Source organism: Propithecus coquereli, unplaced genomic scaffold, assembly GCF_000956105.1.
Source record: "Propithecus coquereli isolate 6110/MARCELLA unplaced genomic scaffold, Pcoq_1.0 Scaffold143, whole genome shotgun sequence".
In the NCBI taxonomy this organism is placed as follows: domain Eukaryota; kingdom Metazoa; phylum Chordata; class Mammalia; order Primates; family Indriidae; genus Propithecus; species Propithecus coquereli.
The window spans coordinates 3,590,684-3,597,424 of record NW_012138636.1 but is presented as its reverse complement, the minus strand read 5'-3'; positions in this window follow the sequence as shown (position 1 = coordinate 3,597,424).

Genomic DNA, 6,741 nt, shown 5'->3' with positions numbered 1-6,741 from the left:
GAGACAAAAGAAGCATCAAGAGGCATTTTAGGGTCACAGTGGCATTTAAGTGACATTGCATGTCCCGTCAGGGATCTCTTTACCCTCTGCCACCAGAACCAGCAATTTTCTAAATTATTGCTACTAAAATTGTCGTCTGTCAACCAGCCTTGGTCTGCATATTCTTTGTTACTGGGACGGAAGTTGAGAGTAAGTACTTAGAAACTTTGTAGCAATTTGACATTGCTGCAACATCTAGGTACATTAATTATTGGACACATCTCATTAACAGGGTCCGGACCAGTTCTGGAGTTGTCAGACTTGCTTGGTAAGTCACATGTGGAATCAGGCACCGCACATGCGCAGTAGAACCATATGAAACTGTGATGTTTTAAGGTTATTTTGTCAACTGTAATGTACATAGGTATACAAATCTGAGAAAATATAAGCTTTTATTTATTTTGATAATTAATTTTTGAAAATCATTTTAATTTTTAATCAAGCCTTTATTTAAATTTATAGTTTAACATTATTAACTAAATGAGGGAACTAAAATCTATATTTTTTAGCCAGGAACAGTAACACATAAATGTAATCCCAGCAACTCACGAGGCTGAGGTGGGAAGATTGCTTGAGCTCAGAAGTTTGAGATCAGCCTGGGCAACACAGTGAGACTCCACCTCAAAAAAACAAAAATTTCACTTAAGAACATTTTTTTTAAATCTGTATTTTTGTTGTTGTTTAATGTTAACCCTTCTTAACAGATGACAAAACAAGTTTCTCTGGACTTTTTTGTCAAGAAAAGCCACAGCTGTTCCAAATCCATTGATAGAGGGAAACCGAATGATGATGGAAATGATTCTAAAGAAATGAAGAGCAAAGAAATACAGTTGATTTTAGTTTCATTGGGAAATATCAGCCAGGAAAGCAAAGCCACCATAAGTGTTATGGCACAAGGGATTTATTGCAGGGTTTAGATCTTAACAATTTGGGAGGAGCTGGGGAAGGGGGGGTTTAAAAGGTGCAGCTGGTAGATCAGAGAAAAAGTCAGCAGCAGTCCTCCTGCACACTGGTGTAAGTAGACAGGTCTGGGAGGTCTGAGAAACTAAGCATGTCCTGCTGCTGCAATGGGGTCACGAAGCAGGAGCTCATGGGGCCTTCTAGGGGAAGCTGCTACCTTTGTGTAGCTAGCATTTCCGTGAGTCTCACGGTGGGCCTGGCCGGCTACTGATGGTCAGCAGGGCTGGCTATCAAGAGCTAGAAGCAGAACAAAGGAGAGCAAGGCAAGCTGGAACCCACTGGATACGTCCGGGTCTGTTCGTTATTGCATCTGACTGCAAAGCCCAACATGAATGACCGGACTTATTTACAATGGGCAAAAAACTGGAAAGAACCCAGAGATCCATTAGCAGGTGAGTGGATAAACCTGCCAATGAATTGATGTTATAACCACACAATGAAATGCACCTCCGTGATAAAAAGGAATGAATGGCTGCGAGGCTAGGATACAGGAAGGATCGTCCACGTGGATATTGATACGTCATGAATTAAGACGAGTGTTACTAGAGAGAGTATCAATGAAGCAGGAGCTGAGATTATAAAAATTGAAGGAGAATAAGCTGGGAGTCAGTAGAAGGTACCAACCACAAGGGGTAGCGGTGTGGCAAAAACTAATGATACTATTTATTTGTTTGTTTTCCTTCACCAGCAGTAGGATCAAGGAAAAAACTAATGATATTAAAGCTGTGGGTTTCTAGGGAAGCGGGAGACAGAGTGGCAGCGGGGTGCAAAGAGGAGGATGCTTAAACACATCTGCAAGCTCAGAGGTGGAAGAGGCCGGGAGAAAAAAAGCAGCCAACCCTGCCACGGCCGCGGGGCAGTGTCCTCAGGGGGGAGGCCGATTTCCATCAGGTGAAGAAGAAGGAAAACTTGGGAGAAGAGGTAAGGCATAATGTCAGTGATCATATGATCGACGATCATTTTATTTCTGGAACTTCTATTTGGTTCTTTATCAAACAAGTTTAATTTTTTAAAAAATTTTCTGTTCCTTTCAATTTTTACTTTCATTTTTCATTTCTTTAATCTTTTCATGCACACTTTATGTTCCATAGCTAATAATTCCAATAGCTTAAGTCCTTGGGAATCTAATCTTTTCTTAGCCTTTTTGCTGACTTTCATTCATAATGAGTCCTGTTCATGTGCCTGTAATGTTTCATTGTGGGCCTCTACTTGATTGTGTAGCAGAGAGGATGGCCCGAAAAAAGGAGAAAAAAAGTGTGTATTCTGTTTCTCACTAGAACAGGCTTCCCCGCCTGAGGCCGGAAGCTGGGCGGGTCACGGGAGTGTTTTCTTTGTTCTTTGCGTTGCAAGAGATACAGGACGGGAGGCAATCCCAGGACATCCTGGGCAGCTGGCCCCGCTCCAGATGGGTGGGGGGTCCCAACAGATTCTGGAGACCTAAGGGTCAAAACCATCAACAGTGGTTGACAACAACACCCTGAACCTGAGACCCCTCCCCTTTAAAAGCTCTCTATTTTTGCTTATGGGGGAGGAAAAATTGGATTTTGGGATGATAGTCTGCCTTTTTCCTCCCTTTGCCAGGAAAGAAATAAATCTCTTTCCTTCTCTTCAACTGTCTGTCCTTGTTCTTCTGATTCGGCCTCGTGGACAAGTGCTGAGCTCTCAGTAACAATTGCACTTGATTTTCAGAAACCCTAAGTGGCCTGAATTCAGGACGCTTCTCTCTACAGTGGCTTTGCCACTGTCTTGGCCACATGCCAAGAGGTATTTGCAAACTGTGACCAATTATTTATAAGACAAATTCTGAGCTTGGGGTTTTTCCTCATCATGCTGGTAATACAAATTTACATAATAGAGCCATGTGCTGGAATGTTGTAAATTTTCATGTGAAATCATTATTTTTATTTTTTTCTACTGAGGAATCGTGGTAGGAACAAATTGTTTTCCTCATAGCCTCAATTACCAACAGCGAGCATATAGTACACATTTTCACTGAATTGTAGCCTTTGAGGGTTACACCTTTACATAGGGCTTTATTCTTGGGATGTCTAGGTGAGAGAGAGAGAACTGAGACAGAAAAGTTAGTCATCAGAAAAAAAAAGTGAAAATATATAGTAAAGGAAATTTTATCATGATAAATCACTTGGCTCAGCAAGTAGCATATAATTATAATAATCACATGATAATTAAGTATGTAATTGGGCATATAAATTGGGTAATTATGATGAAATAAATGCTGGATATTCATTAAAAAATTGTGACAGAACCCTACCAGGAGAGGAAGTGAGAGCATGGAGAGAGAAAAGATATTTGAGCCGGGTGCAGTGGCTCATCTGTAGTCCTAGCTACTTGGGAGGCTGAGGCAGAGGACCACTTTATCCCAGGAGTTCCAGTCCAGCCTGGGCAACATAGCAAGACCCCATCTCTAAAAAAATCTTATTATGTGTGCATGTGTGCGTGCATATAGATGCATAAATGTGTATCTGATTACAGGTGCATGAACAAATTATGGAAGAATACTTACCAGATTGTTAATATGGGCTACCAGCACAGGTGAAGGATATGGGGTGGGGACGGAGACTTTGAAATGCTGTGAATAAAAAGGGTAAGAGGGAATGAGAAAGGTGAGCAGAAACAAAGGGGAAAAGAAAAACACTAAAAAAAGATCCATTGTTTTCAGCATGGCTCACTCAAAGTCACTCTCTGAAACCTGTAATTTATAAAGCTCGTGCCCAAACACGGACCTGTAAAAAGACACTGTCATTCAGCCAAGTGTGTCATTGTGATTGATAGACATGTCAGCAACCACCAAACCAAACTATTGCTTAAATTATCCAGATGTTCTAGAATGGGATCTTTCCCATTCTGGAAAGCAATCGGGCAAAAGATACAAAACTTTCAAATGCAGTGATCCAAAACTTTATACTTCTAGAAATCTATCCTAGGAAAAAATCAGAGATTTGGGCACAATTTTTGGCTTAAAGATAATATTTTAGTATTAATTAGAATAGCAAAAATTAAGGGGAAAAACAATCTAAATGTTTAGTAAAAATTAATTTTATAGATTCATAGAATGGAACATCAAGCAACCACTAAAAATTATATTTTTAAAGACTTTTAACAACATAAGAAACTGCCCATGTTATGTTGAATGAGTGATAAAATAAGACATAAAATACATATTGCATGTTAGACACACACACATCAACACAATTAGAAGACCTTAAGGGGCCGAGCATAGTGACTCACTCCTGTAATCCTAGCACTTGGGGAGGCCTAGGCAAGAGGATCACTTGAGGCCAGGAGGTCGAGACCAGCCTGAGCAAGAGTGAGACCCCCCTGCCCTAAGAAAAAACAGAAAGAAAAGAAAAATTAGCCAGGTGTGGTGGTGCATGTCTGTAGTACCAGCTACTTGGAAGGCTGAGGCAGGAGGATCGCTTGAGCCCAGAAGTTTGAGGTTACAGTGAGCTATGGTGATGCTACTGCACTCTTGCCTGGGGCCACAGAGTGAGATCCTATCTCAAAAAAAAAAAAAAAAGAAGAAGACCTTAAGGAAATTCACCAAAATGTTAATGGAGATTAGTTCTAGAAGTAGATTAAAGGTGATTATCATTTTCTTCATTTATTAGTGGTTTTTTAAAATTTTCTACGATGTCTATATATTTGGGATGGAATGTTCTTTTGCTCACCTGATGTGAAGGCAATCTGGTGGACAAATCTGTCAATCCAGTGATCCGTAGACTATAAACTCTATAAGGGCAGGCGTCTACTTAACATTATGTCCCCACTGCTTAGCACATGGTGGTGGGTGGGTGGATGGTTGGATGGATGGATGGGTGGGTGGATTTGGTTGTTCTGGTGGTCTGGGGAGGGGTTTCTCTCTATCATCAATCCCCCATTCTTTTCTCTTGGAGCTTTGTGACACAGTAGGGCCTTCTCACAGATTGGAGGACCACTCTGTTGATAAAAGTTTAGGTACTACTTTCACCTCCTTCTATACATATATATCAAGTTATAAATTAAGGAGAGGACAGTATTTGTAAGAAAGAGCCAGAAGTACCCAGAAATCACCCGTGCATTTGTTAATACAGCACATGCAATAACTGCAGGTGTGCGTGCGAACACCTGGGGTTGGCCCTCAGGTTCTCTGCCAGGTCTCATCCACATCCTTTGATGAGTCATGTTCTGGCACCTTCAGCCTTTGTGTCAATCAGGAAAGACAGAAGCCACTATCATACCAGGAGGAGCTGGGCAAGATAAGGCATTTGGGGCATTTAGTACGTTGAAAACTGCTGCCATATCATTTGAGACTTTAGAGGAAAAATGTTGTGATATGACTATTTTGCTCAAGATTAACATATCTATCATTTTGAGCATCTATTGATATATTAGGTGCTTTAAATATGTCGTTACATTTAATCCTAACGATATTGTTGTCTGCATTTTATTTATGAAGAAGCTGAGAGAATGTGGGTTGCTTAAGGGCACCAGCTAATAAATGACAGAGGCAGGATTCAAAGCTGAATCTGTCCAGGCCCAGCACCGGAGGCTTAGTCCGACAGGCCTAGCGCATCCTGACTCCTTCCCGCTCCAGCGGCGCTGAGCCAGTCCTTTCTTTGCCACTTTGATGCATTCGTTTGCAGTCAATTAAACCGGTGTTTAAATAGACTTTGTTAATGAGTGTTAATACTTCTGTTCTGGAACTATCTTTCACTCCAGGATGCTCGGGAACATTTCAAAGTTACAACTGAACAGGAACAAATTATGTTTTCCTGAACAAATTTCTCACCTAATCATAAAACGATTGTGGATGTTGAGAGTGTATGTTGGTGTTTCCATCCTGGCTGTGAGCGGCAGTGCAGGAAAACATCAAAGTTTTGTGGGTGACAAAGAATCACCTCTGATCTTCACTTCAAAGACAACCAAAAAAAAAAAGAAAAAAAGAAAAGAAAAGCTTCCCAGCAACACATTTGAGATTAATGTCAATCGAGCTTTTTCCTCAGCTTGTCTATACAAGTATGTGCTTTATAATGATCGACACTTGTTAGGAAACCATAAACCTCCTCCAAAATGGCAGTAAAAATACCTACAGCACACACACACACAATTTTGTCCTGATGTGATATAAGAGAATATTAGTAAATGGACCTTCCCTGCCCCTCTCCCCACTTGACCCGGATTCCTTAAGACTAATTGTAAAAGGGTTCCAATAAGGCCCTATCACAAAGAGGTATGAACGCTGTTTCTAAGCCCAGTAATCTAAACACTTGACGTTTTCTGTAATGCCTGCAGAACTTTCTTTCCTCTTCAGAGCCCATGTCTAACTATTCTTCTTCTCCCAGAAACACATTCAGTTTCACAAAGCCCTGTGGTCTGGGTCTAGGACTTGTTCAAGAGTCTCAACGTCACCTTCATAAATAGATGCTCTGCTAGAACATGGCGCCCTGAGGATGGCAGCCTTGCTCCTGGAACCCTTCCCAGCCCTCATTTCTGTCTGATGCCTCATTTCTGTCTCCCACAGTGCCCGGTGCTACCTCGGCCTCATCGCTCACTGTACGAGTGTCATCTATGAGCTCTTGGAGAGTCAAGACCACGTTCTGATCATCTCTGAATCCCAGGCACGTAGCCCAGTGCTCAGCACACAGTCAGTGTTCGCCAAGCACCTCCTGTCAGGTTAAGTGCACGAATGGATGTGCAGCCCGCCCTGCATCCGTGTGGCTGAAAGTGAGAGTCTGGGGAAGG